Source organism: Gossypium raimondii, unplaced genomic scaffold, assembly GCF_025698545.1.
Source record: "Gossypium raimondii isolate GPD5lz unplaced genomic scaffold, ASM2569854v1 Contig00347, whole genome shotgun sequence".
Lineage (NCBI taxonomy): Eukaryota > Viridiplantae > Streptophyta > Magnoliopsida > Malvales > Malvaceae > Gossypium > Gossypium raimondii.
This window is the reverse complement of record NW_026291447.1, coordinates 1-22021: the sequence shown is the minus strand read 5'-3', so window position 1 is coordinate 22021 and position 22021 is coordinate 1. Positions and strand designations below refer to the sequence as shown.

Sequence of the window (22021 nt, the reverse complement as noted above, 5' to 3'; positions counted from 1 at the left end):
CTTTTGAAGTTGCTCATGCATTTCCTTTTGGGATTGTTCTAGTCTTTCCATCCTTTGATCCATATCCTTTAGTTTTCAATCGAAAGTAGCGGTGTTTAGTAGGTGGTTGGTTTCAGATTAAGCGAGGAATGATTTATATCAATTAGAATCTTTTAGTGGACTTTAATGCATATGATATCATGTAATGTGAATGCATGCAATGAATGCATAAAGAGATGTTGATTCTAATTCAATTCCATTTAAATAACATTACTAGAAAACAAATCTCTTTACATAAAATGAATATTTATAAGGCCTTCTGTAATGGCCCAAATTTAAGGTTATCTAACAATGGTTTGGGACCACAAATCCGATGAGGAAAATTTTATTTTCTTATATTTTATGGTCTACGATTTCACAAAATGATTTTGTGAAAATTTCGTTCGAAAATTTCGACGTTTAGGCACTCAATTTAGTCAAAAGGACTAAATTGTAAAAAGTGCAAAAGTTGAGTTCTACATGTTAGAGGTGTCCAATTGTTATGAAACTTTAAATTGGAGGTACTTATATGGTAATTAGACCATTGGTTAAGTTGGTAGACAAAAATGGACATGAGATAAGTGAAATAGAAAATTTTTAAGTTAGGGGTAATTTGGTAATCTAGTAATAAAAAGAATTAAAAAGGAAAAGGATGGCAAAAATCATCATCTTCTTCATTAGGACGAAATCAGCATGGGGGGAAGCCATAGTTAGGGTTTCAAGCTTCCAAGCTCCATAGTAAGTGATCCCAAGCCTCGTTTTTAATGTTCTTTACATTTTTTGGAGTCCCGGTAGCTTAATTTAGCTTATTTTAGCAATAATTTAACCTAGGGTTTTTATTTGGAAAAATACTCATAGGTGAAAAGTGTTTATTTTGATGTTTTATGATAGAATATGAAGCTAGAAATTATGCTAAACAACTTTTGCTAGTCAATTTTAAGTGAAAACGAATAAAACGACATAATCGGTAAAAATACCTAATGTTCTTTAGTACATGTTAGAGTGGAAATTTGATGTTGCCATAGAAGGGAAAAATGTTCAGCATGTCATAAAACATAAGAATAAGGGATGAAGTTTAATTTCGAGCCTTGGGGCAAAAATGTAATTATGTAAAAGTTTAGGGCAAAATTGTAATTTTGAAAAAATTAGAGTCGAGGGCTGTTTTGATGAATGTGAGTATTAAATAAGTTAAATTTGCTATTTTATATCAAGAAGAACGAAACTCGAGGTTAGACAAAAGGAAGAATAAAGTTAAAGACTAAGTTGGTGAATTGGACTATATTTGATACCGAGGTAAGTTTACGGTAAATAAATACAATATTTTAATAATTATTATTAATATTTTTATTTTCCAGCAATTATGCATTTATTTTATGAGTTTATTTAATGTTGATCCAAGCATGAAATGATAGAGAATTAAAGTTAAAAAGCCCCGTTGATACATAAGGATGGTACTAGATACGAATGTCATGACATTTGGGTAAAGAGATCCCATGTAAGACCATGTCTGGGACATGGAATTGGCATCCTTAAGATCATGAGAGGTCCCCTGTAAGACCATGTCTGGGACATGGCATGGGCACCGAGACAAGAGGTCCCATGTAAGACCATGTCTGGGACATGGCGTTGGCACCGAGATGAGAGGTCCCTATAAGACCATGTCGGACATGGCATGGGCACTAACATGAGAACATCCCATGTAAGACCATGTCAGGACATGGCTTTGGCATGTTATTATCGAAGAGACCCGAGTATCCTTATTATTCCAATGTAGCTCAACGGGCTTGTAAACGAATCATGTTCATGAAAGTTCGTTTAAAGCATAAATGGCAAGCTCGGTAAGTTATAAGAGTTAAGAACTTATTATACTATAAATTGATGTTCAACAATGCAGCAAGAGATGAGTAAGTTATGCACACAAGTATTCTAAGTAAATAAGTAAGAGAACTAAAATGAGATTAACTAAAGAGTAAACTAGAGATATAGACACTTGAGTTTAATTAATTGTGTTTAATGTTGTTATTTATTCGCTAGTAAACTTACTAAGCTTTATGCTTACTTCTTTTATTTCTCTTTCTCTTATAGTATTGCAAAGCTACTTCAAGGATCCTAAAGAAGTCGGAGATCGTCCACACTATCAACCACAACTGCTCGATATTTTATGTCAAAACACGTTTGAGTTATGGCATGTATAGGTATTTAGTTATTTTGTATGTTTGTAATGATGATTTTGCTAATGAGTGATGTGTGAGCATTTGATGATGTATGGTCATTAAAATGGTTAAGTATGAAGGTGTTTGTTGTTATGAAAGATTAGGTGATAAATTATGCATGGAAATCATGAAAGGATAAAATTTTGCAAAGGAACAGAATTCAGGCAGCACAGTGACGTGAATTTGAAAAATCACCTAGGATGGTATAAAATGAATTAGAGGGTGAATGATATATGGAATTAAATCTTGTTGAATCTATTTTCATGGAAAAATAACGGTGTAGCAAAAGGAAATTTATATTTTAAGATATGTGAATTTTAGTGAGACAAGGTCAGAACTGTTTCTGGAGTCCCCTATTTTGAGTTTATAAAATCATTAAAAATTATATAAAAATGGTTATAAGATGTATTTTATATTTATAGATTCCTTATTGAGTCTATTTGCTTTAGAAACAAGTAAAAACTTCATATGAAAATCCTACACTGAGAAAATTTATTTTTAGTGACAAGAGGTCAGGGCAGTCAATTGGTGAAACAGGGGAGACTTTAACTAATAAACTGTACTAATTGGCTAAGCCAAAAATTCTAAAAATTTTATGGTAGGAAGATACATGAGTCTAGTTTCAGGGAAAATTTACAGAATTAAATTTCAAGTCCCGTAGCTCGAGTTATAATCAATTTAGTAACTGCTGCGCGATTGGACAGGTTTGCTGTAAATAGTAAAATTAATTTTCAAAGTAAATTTTTAAGCTCCGAATTAGTAAGATAAGCTAAGTAATGCCTCGTGCTTGACTCCGGCAACGGTCTCGAGTAAGGGGTGTTACACTTACCCTCATAGGCGAAGACATTCGATCTTCTTCTTCATTCGAGCGTTAAGATAAATCTTACGAACTCTTCAAAAACGTCTCTTCTATCTCCTTTTTGCTCGATCCGGGCCGTAACTTGTTGTTCGCTCATCCTTGTGATGCTCATTGGTTTCTCTTTAAGAAGGTTCAACGGTTCTCAAATAATCTTTGTCATCTTGAATTCTTGGGCAACGGAGCCATAGTCCTCCATTAAATTATCATCCTTCTCTTATCATGTGTTCTTGGACCATATTCGGACAACCATATTGTCATCCACTTTATCAAGAAACCCATTTTCTTATGACCAGCTCTCTATTTAGCAATTGAATATGAATTAACACATCTTTTATAATGAAATGAAATGCCATGACATGTAAATAAAACACGAAAAGTCAGTATCATATAAACATATAATATAATAGTAAAATTCCTACTCGGATATCTACTAGGGTTTAGTATAGTTCTACTTAGGATGGATTCCTAAGGTTCATTATATGAGGTTTGGCTTCTAGAGTAAAGGTACCGAACCAGCGATTCCTCAATCCTCACCCATTATAGGCTCATATGGATCAAGTTCGATTCAGGGAATACATTTCCCTATGGCTACGGAGATGAAAATCTCACGAAGACATAGGTACGGATGTATCCCAAAGCAACCCACTACCCTACACGGAGGTGAAAACCTCACGAAGGCATAGCTTCTTACTCCCACTTAAAAGGGTAAAATTGTTCAACTCATGAAATGTATAATGCAAACAATATTTAAGTGATAAGATAACGAATGCAAAAGGATGTCATGAATTTTTAAAAATATTTTTCTCGAGTAAGACAAAAATTAATCAACTTTGTGGCTCGACTCTTTTTTTTTTAAATGTCCCATGGAGTCGCCAAGTCGTAAACCATTTTTTGAAAACAAAATTTTTAGGTTGTCGACTTTAAAAAAATAAATAAATGGGAGTCGCCACCAATCTTTTATTAAGGTGTGATTGGATCACCTAAAAACGGCTTTGGTCTACTGAGTTTTAAAAAAGGATCCGAGTCGATCTATGTACGAGGAAGGATTAGCACCCTCGTAACGCCCAAAATTGGTACCTAGTTAATTAATTAGTGTCTTAAGGTCGAGAATTTGGAAAAAACGTAATCCTTAGCAAAACTTAAAAGGCTACGTATTAAGACCCTTATTATTTCAGAGATAGAAGATACCACACCCAATGTGTTAGGGCACGATTCTAATTTTCCCCAAAATGAATCGGGCCAAAATACTTGTACAATAAAACTTTAAAAGAACATCCACTTATCCAAGATTTAAGAAATCACACCCAATACGTTAGGGCACGATTCCTCTAGAATCCCAAACTCGGAATATTTCCTTTTCTTTAAAAGAACATCCACTTATCCAAGATTTAAGAAATCACACCCAATACGTTAGGGCACAATTCCTTTAAAATCCCAAACTCGAAATATTTCCTTTATTATTTAAAAAAAAATTTCATTTCGAGAAATCAATGCGTCACATCCAATACGTTAGGACACAACGTGTTGAATCCCCAATAATGAGTTTTTTTTTTTTGATTGAAGAGAAATGCTTGATTATCGGATTTAACGAAGAAAATCGGAACCCAATACGTTAGGGCTCAATTCCCTTGAAAATCTTAAATACGAACATTATCTCAATTTTTTTAAAAAAATTTATATCTTTAAAATTGAGTAAAAAAATTATGTAATGTGATTTTATACATGCAAATGCTATAATAACAATAATAACAATAATAAATACATCATCGACATAAAAATAATATAAGCAAATGAATAAATGAAATAAAAAAGGTAATCCATGACATGCAAAATATTAAGTGTAAACACAATTATACAATGGATGGGATAGCAAACAAATAAATAAGGATCAAAAGATGTACACATGGAAATTATGAAGATTAAAATATACATATAATTTACAAATAAAATTTTAGGTTATGGGATTTATATATAAATACAACACATAATATACTTATGAAAATAAAGAAAAAATAATTATACATACATATAAAATAATAAAAATAAGTATATTTTAAAAAAGGAAAAAAGGTGAGTATTTAATCACTTAAAACGTAAATATATACATATATATATGAAAATATTCATTAAAAAATAGGAAAATATTCGTTTTTTTTAAAATATATATGTGTACATATAAAAGGAATATATATAGATAAAAATTAGAATAAAAATAATAATTACACTATTAATTAATAAAATAAATAAAAGAACATAAAAAACTAAATTGAATTGCAATTAAAATATCCGGGTAAATCGCAAATAAATAAAAGTAAAGGACTAATTTGAACGCCTGAGTTACATAGAGGGGCTAGAAGGAAATTTTCCTTCTCCTCTAAAACGTGTCGCTTCAAAAGGATTAAATTGGAATTTAAAATAAATAAAAGGGTAAATTAAAAAAATAAAGAAAACTTAATTACAAAAACATTAAAAGGCGGAAGGGCTAAATAAAATAAATAAATAAAATTCGCAGTGGTATCACCTTCTCCTTTTTTTAAAATCGTAAATAAGTAAAAAAAATAATCGAAAGAAAAAAAATAGTAAACCACCTTTAAAAAACTGCCAATCGTTCTTTTTTATTTCTCCTCCTCTTTTCTCTTTTTTTCTCCTCCCTACAATGAAGGGAGAGGCCTCTATTTATAGTTGAGCCTCCCCAAATCCAACAGTACAGATCAACGGCTGAGATTAAAGGGTATCTACAAATTAAATCTCTAAGATTACAAAATCATATCTTCTAATATTACATATCATATCTAAGATTGCATATATCATATCTAAGATTGCATATCATATCTAAGATTGCATATCCTCAAAAATTATGTTTCCATATGTGAGCCCGGGCTAAAATTGGGTATTACATATGGAAATTGGTTTCAAGAATGCCTGGAGCAGTTTCCTGGTTTGCTCAGGTGACCTAGGATCATTGTGGAGATGGCTATTCTTAAGAAGCCAAAATTAATGGTCTTCTTAACTGCTCCATTCTTGGGTATTATTTTTGTATCTCTTTTATATTATCAGGGTTTTGGATTTTTCTAAGCTCGGGTGTATGTGCACAAGTCATAGAATTTTAAAAGTTTTCCCTTGGATCATGTTTAGGACGTGAAAGCAGTTGAATTAACACAGGGTGATGCGACTATGGAATCTTCCTCAGTTTCTCAAACAACAGATCTGAGGCCAACTTTTTCAGATAATGTACCTAATCTAGGTAATGGTGGAAATGTTCCGGCAATGAATGTGCATAATAAACTGCCCACATTATAGATTTGTAACATTCTATACCCGACTCGATTGTCGAATTCGAGTTACGGGATATCATACTCATTGTCGGAACAATTATGAACAATTTCAATTCAATTTAACAATTAGTACATATTATAAAGTTCAAAATATCATTTTTGTCATGTTATACAATCGTATGCGAGACTTGTACAAGTTTACGGAAGCTCAATAGATAATTTAAGATTGAATAAAGATCAAATTGTAAAAATTTTAAACTATCGAGTTGATGACATGATTTTGGGGGTTCTAGGTCGAGATGTAACTCATTGACTTGTCCTCAACGTGACATTGAGAGCTTGACATCACAATGCTTGTGCAAAAAATAAACAAACCGCATGCTAAGTGAAAAAGTTCAGTGGTACTTTCAAGGCTCAAACCATATAAATTAAAATATTAACATAATAAGAATATAACCGATGCATAATTCAATTTTAACCAATTCAAACAATGTATTCATGATTCATATGCTAATTTCATTCACTATCTCATTTAGCAATTCAATAAAAACATGACATGACAAATTTTCTACCATTAAGGATGTATGTGATACCATTTGATTATACCAATATCACATTTCTTTATTGAATCTCTTGATTCGCTAAGTTTCCATATCGACCCTCCAAGCTTTTATAAACCGATTAGCATGGTCTTTTACATGCTACGATAATCACATATCACATATATGCATTAGTAGTATTATTTCATATTATCAAATCAATTCAAATATCATTTAATCGATTCAAATTTTATTATTTTAAATTATATTTTATAGTATTATATATTATGATTTTAGTAAATTCATATAAGAATATTTAATATTAAGAATTTTATTAAATTATATATTTTATTAAATTATATTTAAAATAATTAATTTAAATTATATTTTATAGTATTATATATTATGATTTTAGTAAATTCTAAGAATATTTAATATTAAAAATTTTATTAAATTATATATTTTACTAAATTATATTTTTAATAATAATTATTTTAAATATATTATGATTTTAGTAAATTCATTTAAGAATATTTAATATTAAGAATTTTATTAAATTATATATTTTATTAAATTATATTTAATAATAATTATTTTAAATTATATTTTATAGTATTATATATTATGATTTTATTAAATTCATATAAGAATATTTAATATTAAGAATTTTATTAAATTATATATTTTTATTAAATTATATTTAATAATAATTATGTTAAAATATGATTAAATTATTTATTATTTCTATTAATAATCTTATTAAAATTTAATAACAATAACAATAATCATCTACCTAAAAAAAATTCTGCTAAGGGTATTCTAGTCATTTTAATTTTTTTCTTATGCTATTACAACATCATTCCATTCAACCAAACACAAGAATACTATTACGCCTCTATTCCATTACATTCAACCAAACAATTGAATTACTATTATGCCTCTATTCCATTACAGCTCTATTCCATTACAGTGATATGTACCATTTTTTCGATTTTGGTGGAAATATGTTGATTTTTTTCAATTTTTCAATTTTAATTAATAAATATATTGTTTTCAAATTTATTTTTATAAAATCAAATAATAATTTCCAAATATAATTATTTTTAGTAAAAAGTTTAAAACAATATGAAATAAAAAAATACAAATGTGCTTAGAAAAGAAAATGAACTTAAGATTCAAATACAAAATTACTATTATTTGACCGAGTTAATGTGTTACAAACAGTAGCTAAAAATAAAAGCAAAGCATAAAACAAGTTAAAATGAAAATACAAATGAGAGTAGGAGAGGAACCGAACTTAAATCTCAAGGATAAAATCAATAATATTTAAAATTATTTAATCCCGTGTAACGTTCTCATAAAATTATCAACAGCTTTATAAGCATTTTGTATAGTTTTAATACAAATTTATAACATTTATTTCCATAAATAACAGTTTTCATTTAATTTATGCATTGTAATATAATATACATATGTATTAGTTTTTCTTACCCGTACATCTATTAATTAATATTATATTAAATCGTATTTTATTTATAATTTTATTAATAATTTAGTAAATTGTATACTTAAATGTGTAATATAAAAGATAATAGTATTTTCTATAGATTTATATTTTATTATATAAACCATACATGATTATAACTATTAAGCAATAAATGTTTTTCAAGCAATCATGCATGTTTTTAGTAAAAGCTTTACTAAAATATTGTAAATTTAAAATGTGTATCGCAAAGCAACTTTCCTGGTATGATGAGTTTTAATTTAAACAAAAATACGTTCTATTTCAACCACTTTTTATTAAAATTATTGACCTGAACAATTTTTATGTTTATAAAAAATATGTTTTAAAAATTATAAATGGATTGATTTATTAACAAATTAAGCAATGTTTAAATAGTGTGTTAATTCTATATTTTTGAAAACATGCATATTAAGAAAATTGAAGAAATTACCATGGGTATTAGTTACGATACAAGAGAACGTGGGTTCCTCTTATTTATAGCTTACAACACCAATCAATAATTATAATAAAGATGAAATATACAAAAGAAAAGAATTAAAATGAATATATAATAAAAGTATAATATATTCAGGGATTTTACATAGAATTATACCTTTTCCTCAACACCCAGCCTCTCAAGTAGTCCAATTTCTCCAAACAGTTCCACGAAGCAGAACCAAAGTAAGAGCTGGTACTGTGAAGCTTAAAATGTTGTATATTACACAGAAGAATTTAATAATATTATTTATTTACCACTTTATTCAAATTTATTTCAACTTTTATCACTTTAAAGAAGTGTTATAAATAAGATTTTATCACGTAAATAAAATCAAAGTTTTATTTAAAAATTATTACTTTAAATCTCATAAACTTATTTTATCACCGATTTATTAAAATTTGATTAAAAACCCAAAATTCATAACGAAAATAGTTACATTTATCATATATATTTTTATATTTATTTATTAGAATTTCCAGTTTATCTTATTTTTGAATTATTTCTATATATTTTAAATTTATGGTTTATCTTAATTTGTTTAAAAATCAAATATTTATAACATTGATTTAAAACTAACATGGTTAAATTCTAAGTTTTTTTATGGTGAATTTTTCTTTTGATGGTGATGGAGTTGAGCCATGTTCTAATGAAGATCGAGGCACTAAGAAAGTGTGGTTCCAGGATATGGTAGTAATGGCCATGGATATAGCCACCAACACGTCGACAAAATCAAAACTATTGTGGAAAGATAAGTTAACGGGAAAGGCATTGCGGATCTAGGAAGTCGGTTAACTCAACGGCTTGAGGATGATGATGATGATGATTTCAAACTTTTCAAAGGGATGTCACAAGGTCGGTTGTTAATGGGATCTCCTCGATTAAGTTCTTCGATAGGGTGTATCAACTCTTGATCAAAGACATGGATACTATGATGGTTCTAACATTGTTGAGACTAAACATTGGATCGTTGCCCTTCAAAGTAGAACATATAACCTATGGAGGCCCTCTATGCCGCTCCAATTGATGGAGATTGAAAATGGCTATTTTTTGGCGAAATTTCAAAACAAAGAGGATTAAGATAAGGTGTTGTCTCAAGGGCCATGGGTCATTTATGGGCAATACTTGATGGTACAGCCTTGGACCATTGATTTCAGGTCATCTCAACCTTATTTGAGTATCGTAATGGCTCTGGATTCGTTTGTCGTCTTCTAGGATACATGTATAAGAGAAAGATAGTTGAGGAAATTGATCTGATTTGATTTTGGGCTTTCTCAAATCAATTTACATTTTGGGCTTCCTCAAATCAATTACTCAATTTGATTTTTATTGGAAAAAATGGGCAGCTCAAATAGAGGAAATGGCCTAAATTGAGCAAGTAAAGAGGGAGGAAGGACAAGCCCAAAAGAGCAGCCCAAACCGTCCCATATAGCTAACCCAATTAGCTTATTATAGCTAATTTTTAAACTTTCAAAATAGCCCTTGAACTCCTCCTAAATGCCATTCAAACCCTTCCTCTTTTCATGCCTTCCTTTTTTTTAGCCACAAGCTAAAAATAACAAGGTTGAGTCAACCATTCCTTCCACCTAGCATGGTCAACCATGGGAAGAGGGATTGGCTGCTATTTTTAGCTAATTTTAGTTGTCATCTCTCACTATAAAAATCCCCATTCACTTCCTCATTTTGCATCCCTCACTTCACACATTATTCTCCATTTTCTCTCTTCCATTCCTATTCTTGTTTTCCCATTTTCTTTGTCTTCCTTCCCTTGCCGATTTCTCCTCTTGAAAAAGAGCTAGCATGCCCCTTGGAATATTAGCATTCAAGTGTTCGTGAAGGCCTTGGATCAACAGAACGAGCACAGAAGAGAGAAGCATACTAGTTTGGCTTGAGAAACACAGATTTGTTTTCTAGTTCCCTTCTCTTTATTTTTCTCATTTATGTTGTGATCATGAACATGAATATTTGTGTTGTTGTTTTCAATTAATTAAAATGACTTCAATTCCTTTCGTGTTAGATTAATTTCATTTTGTCCACTTAAATTATTTAAAATGTGTTTGTGTTGTTGTTAGGTCACGATAAATTGTTCAATTAAATAAAATCATGCTTATGTTATGATTGCATTTAAATTGTAAGATAACAATTGAATTAATTATTAAACGGATTGAAATTGTAATTAATGGACACAATACTTAATTGGTGCATGTTTAATCTTCTAAGGTAATTGAGGGTTAAATTCGCGACGGTATTAAACAATACATTAGCCTTGCATAACTTGTAAGATTATTGTGATTAAACTGTTTCAATATAAAGATATATTATTACCTCACTTAGGGTGTGTTTAGTAAGCACTTTTGGGATAAAAAGCACTTTTGAAACAAAAGCATTACTAAACGAGCTACCTTTTTAGAGAAAAAATATTTTTCTCAAGCTAAAAATTGGCCCAAAAGTACTTTTTTTATAAGCTGAAAATTTTAGCTTCTCACCAAAAGTGTTTTTCCTAAAAGCACTTTTGAGAAGCATTCTAAACTAAACATTAATCTTATACTTGTTTATAAAATTTGATTAATTGTTTGAATTGACATAGAGATATGTTCAAGAGATTAATGGATTTTAGTAAGTATGTGCATTAGTTAGCAAATTACTAAGTTGTTGTGAAATTATTCGTAACAACACGAACATAGTTTTAATGATTCTAAGTTAAAGAATAAAATTGATCTAACACAATTATATCATATTGGTTAAACTCATTTTTGGAAATCGTGCATTGGAACTTTTAATTTTATTCTCCTAGTTAATCACTTAGTTATATTAATTTTATTTAATTTTTCACCTCTTTCAAATCAACATATTTTTCCTCACCAATTTGTTTAATTTTTACATTTCATAACCTTTTTCTTACGCCCTGTGAGTACGGTAACTCGACATTACTTGTCATTTTATTACTTGTTAACGTTGTGTACACTTGCACATTTCCTTCATTCCAAGTTTTTAGCGCCGTTCCCGGGGATTGTTTTAAAAGACATTATTTATGAAATTGTTAATTTTGCATTTTGGTTTATTTTCTGTTTAATTTTAATTTAAATATTTTTCTGTGATTGTTTTAGGTGTTTATGAGTATTGATCAAATTATCAACTTACTCCCCGTAGATCTTGGAATTGAATGGACTTTCAGACAAAGGAGAAGACAAGCAGATCAAAGAAGGACAGAAGAGATGAATTTCGAAAACCAGAATCAAGGAAATGGAGTGAATCATGCTCAAAATCTTATCTTTATTGTTGATAATAGAGATAGATCTCTAAGACAGTATGCCGTGCCATTGTTTCATGAGCTTAATCCAGGTATTAGGAGACCCAAAATCGAGGTACAACAATTCGAGCTAAAGCCAGTCATGTTCCAAGTGCTTCAAACAGTGAGCCAATTCAGTGGAATGCCTACTGAAGATCCTCACATTCACCCCAGATTGTTCATGGAGGTGAGTGATTCCTTCAAGTTAGCCGAAGTACTTGAAGATGCACTAAGATTAAAGTTGTTCCCATACTCACTAAGGGATATAGCTCGAGCCTAGTTGAACTCATTGTCACCATATGCGATTACCACATGGCAAGAGTTACCAGAACATTTCTTTATGAAATATGTCCCACCTAGCAAGAATGCTAAATTGCGGAACGAGATCACAACCTTCCAAAGATGGATGACGAGTCCTTGTATGAGGTGTGGGAAATATTCAAAAACGCTAAAAATGTCCTCATCATGGAACTCAGATTGCATCCAATTAGAGACTTTCTATAACGGTCTCAATGTTCACACGATGATGGTAGTAGATGCTTCGCCAATGGTGCTCTCCTTTCTAAGTCTTATAACGAGGCTTATGAAATTATTAAGAGAATTGCTAGCAACGATTACCGTGGCTAACCAATCGAGCGACTTGAGACGAGTCGTGGGAGTACATGAAGTGGGCGCCTCACTACACTTGTAGCTCGTGCATCTTCGATATCCACAATCTTTAAAAGTTTTACTATTAATAGGTTTAACAATGTTGCAACTCGATTGGTAGGGGCAATGACCTCTTCATCTTCATCTCCTTCACATTCACCTTCTCGCCAAAACAACATTCTCACTTTTATCCACAAGTAGAAGGAGGAAAGAAAACTTTACTTTCCCAATCTTCTTTAAAGGACTCCTAACCGTGCTAGAAGGATTCCAAATGTCAAAGCCAACCTACACTTTAGCACAACATCCCATATCCATGTTAACTAGATTTAAAGGTTCATAAGCAACCTAAATAGCAAGGATAATACCATGGAGGATGAATTCACACATTGGACACACCAACATGAGCATCAATAATAGTTTTCATAAATTTCTCCTCATATTCAAGGCAAACAAATGCCAACCAATACTTCTTCTCGAGCTTCATTCTCTAAGTGAGTTTTCTCTTAATTCATCAACTTGATTTCAAAGTCCTTAACCCGCATTGTGGTCTTCTTTTGCTTCATATCCTTCAACTTGTGTTTGACCAACTTCTCATTCAGTTTGTAGATTTTGGTGTGAGTGTTGGCGATTCAACCTTTTTCTTTGTTGTTTCAACTAACTTTTAGTAAACTCTAATTACTCCGCAATTTTTAAGTGGGAACATCCTTTTATACTTGTGATAGGTGGGCATCAATTTCTCTAGATCATATAATGTTTCTAACATAACTCCCATAGACTTATCTAAAAAACATGCAGTCGGGGAATGCTCTTGAATTTAAGCCATCAATGGTCCCAACAACCTTGAAGGAGTACTTATTTTGGCAACTTCAACCAACACTTACCAATGGTATTCTAAGTAATTCGACAACTTTCTTTGCACACAATAAAATTCAATCTTGGGGATATAATCATGCCATTTAAATTAAGCCCGATTTTTAATCACTAACTTTTCTATAAACTAAGAATGTGTGGTCCTAATTGAGTAAGCTTTCTTGAGGGTAACATAATCATGCTTTGGCTTGACAAAGGCGACATAACATAAGAAACTATAGTAGAAGCAAAAGATAACTGAACAAGAGGTGGCTAAGTACTAGATAAACCTACTGCAACAGTAATACTAGCAACAAGTGTATGAAAAAACCCTGTCATACTGGCAGGAATTTTTAAAGGTGTAGTACTAGAGGCTGGTTCATTACTCTTAAAAGCAATAACCTCCTTCTTTCCTTTAGTTTTCCTCTCTTTCTCTTGTCGTTCTTTCTCTTGGCCAACAATGATTTTCTGTCTCTTACAAGACTACTAATCCCTTAAAGAAGAACCTCACATTTTATCTATTCCAAACATCCTACTCATAGCAATACCACTGAAATCCATACTTTTTAAAGTACTTGCAAATTTGTAAAGATGAATTAAATTCAATTTTTCATAACATAAAAAGTTTTGAAGAAAATTACACAAACTAGAACTATTACTAGGGCTTTAGTTAAAGCTACTAGGGATAGCCAAAATATTACAATTCATAAATTCTTTCATAGATGGATAATATATACCAAGTGAGGTAGGAATTTCATCATTTGAAAAGGACATGTTTATCACCAAAGTCTTGGAATTTTCCTTCATGGAGTAAATTTCCTCACCTTAATTGGTAGCAGCAACCTCTCTAACACATGCATGACTAGAGGAAATGTCAATACTATCATCAACTTTATCCATAACAATAGAGGTTTCTTATGAGGCCTTACCACTGATAATTCTATATTTTGGCACTTTATATTTCCAAGAAAGTTTTGGGTACTTACAAAAAGCGCTAAAAAAGTCCTTCGATTCATCAAATACTCCAAGTAAAAATTTTCCTATATTATCAATCTGTGTTGTAAGGCCAAGCTTGATTATTTGCAAGCCAAGTTCCTTCCTTTACATCACCCTATTCTACATCATCTATGCTTACATCATTTGGTCTCCTACCCTCCAAACAATACAAGAACCCATTTTTCATAGTCATTGTCTCTTTAATAGACAATGAACAACATTGTCGATACTTTTATATTGAGCCTTTATAGTATTACTTTCCAAAAGCGAAATCCTCCGGCATTACTTAGTGGTGGGCAATACCCATTCCATTGAAAACTCAAAATCTTCACTATTTTGTCTTACAAAATTAACTTTTGTTTATCAAAATGAAGATTACTAGAGACTATTTTTTAGAATGGGCTAATGTTGAGCATGTGCTTTAAAATATGTCATATCCCCATTATGTGACTATACACGATAGAGAAAAGTATATCCTTTTTTTTAAATATGGCCTAGAACAAGGTGACGCCCCTTAACACATTCTCGAAAAACAAGTGCAAGGGTTAAGGAACCCCACCTCAAATAAGTGCAATGGCAAAAATATTCCCTTCGTGACCAAGCTCTTCAACATCGCTTAAACACCTAGGTCACTGGGAATAATAAATTCAAACTTAGGTTTTTCAATTCTAACACTCTTGTAGTTAGAATTAACCTCATAAAATCAGACTCAATGTGACATGGAAAAGTATCTACCTCAATGGAGATATCAATGTCTCTGTGTTTAGCCCTTTAGCCCTCCTCAAATCTTCTCTTTCTCTTTTAATGTCTCTCCCAAATCTTCCTTTTTACCAACCCTTCTCCTAGTATATCTACTCCCACTCCTATGTCTTCTAACAATCTTACCCACAATTTCAAAACTTATAACGAACATTTGATCCTTAGACCAAAAACTGCGGAAAGCACACAAAATATGTACCATTAACCCAAAAAAACACCTATACTTCCTAGTTGACAAAGAAAGCCAAAAAAAATATAGCTAGATACTTATCCAAATAAGCCTACACAATCAGACAAAACCCTTCACCAAATTGAAAGAACTCCATAAAATTTCAAAAGTAAAGCACAAGAAAATGTTTCAAAACAAAATAAGTTATTTCACCAAAACCCTCTCCGTATTTATAATTTTTGTTTTTGAAACATTTCCTATAAGTCTATCATCTCATATGCGTCCAACATAACAAATTCAAGATTGTCGTTAAAGCAAAAAAATGATGCACCCCACCAGTGTAACAAACACGTGACTCTTCAAGAATTCTAGCATTCCTTAACCACCCAAACACCAAAGGCGCCTCTTTCAAAACCTCATCATTAACCAAATGCACACTCCGACAAATCCTTCATACTTTACAAAAGAAAACCCTGCTACAATAACCCAAAAACGCAACTATGTTACAGTAATTACTATATGCCTTCAACTATGTTACAATAAAATTGCACCAAGTGCCTATCCCGCCAATAGCCAAGTCTCATCACCTTTGCTAGCAACAAGAACCCGACTAAGGACCTCTTGCCTCCTCTAGAGTGCACCGATCAATTATCATGCAGATCGAGAGAGAAATGTTGATGGGAGGATACTTAAACCAAAATATTATTATTCTGAACCTTCGAAATTTAAAGGAAAGAAAAAAATTTATTCTAAATTCGATTATCTTAAAACATTAAAATTGATATTCTAAAATCAACTAAGTCTTAACTCGATTAGAATAAATATTGTTACTAATACAATAAGACGTGGGTTTGAATCCACTGAAGTGCATTATCTTTCAGTGTTTCAACTTTCGTCATTTTGTTTTAATACCTATATTCGTACTCTCAAATAAGCTTCATTCGCATATAATATAAGAAGGAAATAATACCCAATCCCCATAAGCTGACATATGAACATGTAGTGTAATATTATATTATATCAGACAAATTTTCGATTATTAAAAAATTTTAAAGTTGAATTGTAATTAAAACTTAGGTAACACATGTTGACACAAGATAAGATCCGAGATGCACTTTCCATGGCGATCGATCCTTCGAGAGCAATTGACACCACCATCGAGAATGTTACGAACCACCACGTTTAAAGACTGAATTCCATGGACTTCATATATTTCCACCTTTACATTATCTTCATTCACCAATTGTTTTGTCTCATCAATGGCCTTTGGAGATGCATCCAGAAGGACTGAGACCACACTCTTAACCCACTGGGGTGTTATGATAAGCTTCAGCATCTCAAAGTTCTGCGGACAGTGTGGGATGACGGAGAAGTTCAAGTCGTTTCCTTTATCTCCAGCCCTACTGTGGGCTATATTATAGAGTGGAATCTTTTGACCAGACTGAGCTGCTGAGAGGCTGATTTCCGATGACAAGCCATATTCTAGGCAAGAGTTCTGCATATCTTCTTGTTGAAATGGTGGCAATGCCAGTTCAGCTGAAATGCAGGCCTTTGTAACATCTGCAAAGACATGTTCACTGACTTCTGTTTGCTTTGACCCTATCCGCCAGAAAACATGTTCTCGACCGATCTAAGTAGAAAGGAAACAGATTACTTTGCATAAGCACATCCATAAACTAATGAATTCAATAGTTCGAACAACGACATGTTGGCCTGATTACAGTTTCAAGTTCAACAATAAGGATTTCATGGACCAAGAATTTATTTAACGGAAGAAGAGGGAATGGAGAGTACCAACTGTTTTTCCAGAACAATTTCCTTCTTGACACCAGTGCTGCATGAGATGATAAACATAAACATCATAGGTTAGGCACAAAGATCATGGAGCCAAAGAAGAAACTCGCCATCCATGCGATACATGAATACAGCATATGAACCATTGGCATTATCCAGAACCAGAGAACTTTACACATTCACTATTGGCATTTAGTTTTCGTACATATATATGGTACATATCATAGATATAAAATTAGGAGGAAATATACCTGATACCACCACCGCCGCCGGTCCATTTGTATATAATGCAGTAAACTCTTTAGCAAGTTGCTGTGCGTGTTTCTTCTCCTGGAACAGTCCATCCATGCGTGAGCGAATGTCTTCACTGGCTCTCCATGTCGATAGATGGTGATCAATGCAGGTAGCTTTCAAGCTATCCAGTCCAATTATATAAGAAAGAATACAGGAACTGACACCAGGAAATGCCTCTTCCATCCATGACCTAACCTAATATATGAAGAAAGAAAAGGAATACCAAGAGTCCAAAGGAAACAATGAGCAAAGTATTTCAAATGCTTTTAAAGATGATGATCAATATCAAAGAATGTCATTCAGAATCAGAGAGTAATAAACCATCAAACATTCTCTTTTACAGCAGACTTACAAGAAGTTCAGCAGCTTTTGCACGTTTGACACATTCATATCCTCCATATGATATCTCACCCCATCCTTTCCATCCACGGTGCTGGAAACAAGATAAATTAGAATGCATAGAAACAACCTTAGAAGACATTAGACCCAATGAAGTAATATCTGTGACTAGAAAATAATTGAGATAACTAGAGGGAGGGGAGGCGGGGGACAGGGGCTGCAACGAGGTAACAACGGGGTTCCCTCAATCATAGAGTGAAGAGAGAATACATGCTTTATTCAAATACAGAAATATGGAAATAGACGCTTTGTTGAAATACCTACAAGCCATCTGCTGCAGGACTGAAGCTAAGAAAAAAGAACAGTCCTTAAAGCTAAATATTACCTTCAGGATAGAAGGTTACCTTCGGAATCAACTGCAAAAGTTTATCAGGAACAGGATGAGCAGATGGCTTTGCACCAATACAGAGAACTTTAGATCTAGATAATGGCTGAAATGTAACACCCTGAAAATCAACTACCTGCAGTTACAAGAAGCCCATTTTTGTTTAGTTTTCCCCATCAGTGTAGTTATAGGTGCAAATTCCTGAAGAATAAATTCAACTTACAACATCAGGTGTAATGTAAGCACTTGGATCTCCAACCTCATAAAGTAGTTGTTCAGCACAAGTACCGAAATTTAAAATCCCACCACTACCTTCTGCTTTCATGACACATATTTCCCCACTTGATGAAATTTCAGCATACGGCAGTGATAGATCCAGGAGACTTGGGAAAGACAAGTTTGGTTCTTGTCCGCTAAATTGGAGAAAATGCAGCACAATGAAACTGAGTCAATCAAAATTCTCTATTTCAATCGACCTATTTCCCATGTTATCATAAAGACAGACAAAGTGTAACTAACCTGGATGCATGAAGTATCCCCCTGTGAGTTGACAACCACACTCTAGAAGGTGTCCAGCCAGAGATCCCTGTGCTAATAGCTCCAAGTCATCCCAATTCCAGCCCAGTTCGTAAACCTTATCAAATACCAATTATATAATTTTGATTAAATACATTAATGCTAGCCATAGCATAGCCTAAACATCAGCACACTGTCAAATATAATTATGATAACTAATGAATAGAACCATAATGGCGATAAGTAAAACTAACCTAGAGAATTATACTAAGACTCAGAAAAGGGAAAACCTAAAGCCGAGTAATGAAAAGAAAGGTTAGATTTTCATACCATTGGTGCTAAGAATAGTGCGGCATCAGCAACCCTTGAAGTAATTAAAACATTTGGTCGGTATCTCTCTAGACATGCAACTATTGGGGCTGCTCCCAGATATGTGCTAACACCCTTCAAAGAATTAAACAAGATAGAGCTCAAGAGTTTGCATTTCTCATGAAATTTCATAACTAAAGATGAAAAAACGTACATGCAGATGAAAACCAGATCATTAATCCTTTTATGTGAAACCAAAAAGAAGATACAAAAGGCCAATGAACGGTACATGCAAAGGAGTACCAGATTCTTACACCTTCCATGTTAACCAGCTTCTCAGGCAAGGATCCTGAACCTGAATATTTAAAAATATTTCTCATTTGGAGTCCAAGAATATTGCTAAACACAATGAATCAAAATTCTGAATTGCACACAACAATATACGGACTATAGTTTCTAAAATGAAGATCATACAATTGTCAGTTATCTGAACTCACCAGCAAAATTCTCATACATGATTAACTTAAATTTAAAAGGGCTAACTTGATGAGCATACCGATTCATTAACAAAGACCTCATGAGCCACAGCAACAGACAAACGAATCCCAAGGCTGCTGGCAACTTCTAAAACCTTTTCTCGAGCACTGACCGGATCCACTATCCAGGAAAGAATCAATATGCTCAGTATGAAAAGAAAAGATCAAACACAACTTTGAACATCAGCACAAAGCATTTGGTGAATTTGGCAGACAACTCAAAATTTGAAATGATGTTTTCAAATAGTCATACTTGCACCCATGTTGGTAATTATACAAGTTCCCTATCCACAGCCAAAGGTAGTAGCAGAGACATCCATTCTGAAACTGGAAATTGAACATTTTAGAGAAACCCAAAATAAAACATAAATAAGCTTGAATTCAAAACAATTGAAAGCAACATAAACATACTATTAGAATCATAGCCATCACCGCCGGACGCCATAGCCTGGTATCGTTCAGCAAGAGTACGTTCTGCTAAACATTCAAGAACAATATAATTCAGCTCTTTGACTCTGTTAAGCAATTTTTTAGCTGCCATTGGCCGGTCACCACCGAACCCAGCTCCACAGCCAATATAAACTTTGTCTTTTCTTCTTTGAGGATTGATTCTCTGCAGTTTAACATACAACAATTCAATTCAGCCTCCGGAAACTACCTTGGATACTTGTTTCTAAAAACTGATAAATTAAGCTAACCGGCTTGATCAGGCAGTCATGAATCTCTTCGTAGGCCTGTTTTTCCATTGATATCTGTTGAAGATTCAGAAAACAACAACGAAGTTCACACCAAAAGCTACGCTATTATTGATTTACTGATGAATTCAGAAAATTACCTTAGATTCAATGTAAAAGAGTTGAGAAATTGTCTCGCCGCCGAGTTTTCTTCTCCGGAATCTAATTTATAGCTCTCCCCTGTAATCAAACCTATCAGTTGCTTGATTAGAATCTGATAAACGAAGTCTGGGTTCTTAATAATTATGATGATAACTAAATAAATACAATAAGATCAGGCAGGCTGGCAGGGGCAGCGTCCTAAAATGTAAAATCTTTAAATTAATAAAGATAAAATTAACATTTAAAAATATTAAAAATTTAATTTAATTTTTAAAATTATAAATATATAAACTATTAAAATTATAATATTATTATCATAAAATTATAATTTAATTTCATCCTAAAATATTATTTACAACTAGAAGCCAAAATTGACACAATGTCGGAGGGTCCGCTTTGAACTTTGTTTTGGTGATAGTCGATGGTTATTTATCCTTAACCTGGATGAAACACACGCCGCCTGTTTTCTTCTCTTTCTCGGCTAGAAAATCCCAGTTAGAGAGTTCAAGTAGTAATGTTGCATTGGTTTCATTTAACTTTTCTTTTAGTTGAAAAAGGTTTCTTTTAGATTTTCCATCACTTATGCCATGGAGGTAAGTTATGTTAACAAATCTACATGCAGAAAAGAGGAAAACGACTTGCTTACTGTTATGGATTCAATTCATTTATCGGGTAAGGGTAGGGGTGTGCATAATTGGTTAAAATCGAAAAATTCGGTTAACCGAATCAATTAAGTGTCGGTTAACCGAATTTTTGTCGAGTCGGTAATTTTTTGATTTTTGTAACGTTAATTCGATTCGAATGGCGTTAACAAAAAATTGTTAACCAAATATTGCGGTAAGCTTTAAAAAAAAATTTGGACCCTTATTACTATGGGCCTCAACTAGGTCAAATTAAATTTGGCCCAATTTATTTTCTCTCCCTAAGAACCAAACTTTTTTTCAAAGACTCAAAGACACTACCACAAAGGTGATCAAATTGACTTTCACAATTTCACTAACACCCCTAAATCCCTAATATTCTCAATCTCAGTTGAATCGAGAAAACCCACCATTTTCACACCTTTTTGCTATCCATTTCTCTTCCACCACACCAACACCCAGACCCAGGTTTGTTGTCTTCTAATTTTACACCATGTTGCTGTCCATTTCTCCTTAGTACTTGACATTTGTGCTTTCACTTACTTTTATGGGTTTTTCTTTTAATTGGTTTTGCTTACTTTTATGTTAGTAATAATGTCTTCTTACTTTTTGTGCTTTTCTTTCATTATTATTTTCAAAAAAATGTTGATTTTCTCGTTGATTTCCTTGAAAGCTTGAACTGCAAAAGCTTGTTGATAACTATCTTATAACTATCTCTCACCAAAATCAAATGTTGCCTTTTTATTTATTAACTATT

General features: G+C 32.4%; 1 pseudogene; it reads right to left on the bottom strand.

The window, feature by feature from the left end:
• Positions 1-16567: 16567 nt before the first annotated feature.
• Positions 16568-20809, bottom strand: LOC128039212 (uncharacterized; annotated as a pseudogene).
• Between the last annotated feature and the right edge of the window lie 1212 nt (positions 20810-22021).